Source organism: Octopus bimaculoides, chromosome 5 (genome assembly GCF_001194135.2).
Source record: "Octopus bimaculoides isolate UCB-OBI-ISO-001 chromosome 5, ASM119413v2, whole genome shotgun sequence".
Taxonomy (NCBI): Eukaryota; Metazoa; Mollusca; class Cephalopoda; order Octopoda; family Octopodidae; genus Octopus; species Octopus bimaculoides.
Window position 1 is genome coordinate 19,353,064 of NC_068985.1, and position 326 is coordinate 19,353,389.

Consider the following 326-nt stretch of genomic DNA (forward strand, 5'->3'; position numbering starts at 1 on the left):
CAACAAAGATAAAATAATAAAACTGTGATTAGTACTTAAATGAATGGGGACAGCACAAGATTGAAAGCTGACTGAAAGTTTACTCTTTAGAAATAAAATAATTACAGAAACAATAATATTAAATCAATTATATTAAAATATAAAAAAAGTATCAAAATTATAGACAGGAGCCAATAACATGCATAAGATAACTTTCAGATACAATTCTTCTAAACAACAACAACAAATGTAAATCATTTCCGAAGAAAAGAAAATTGATTTTATTATATTGATTTATAACAGGCACATGGCTACACATTTTGGAGGGAAGAACAGACCATCATTCC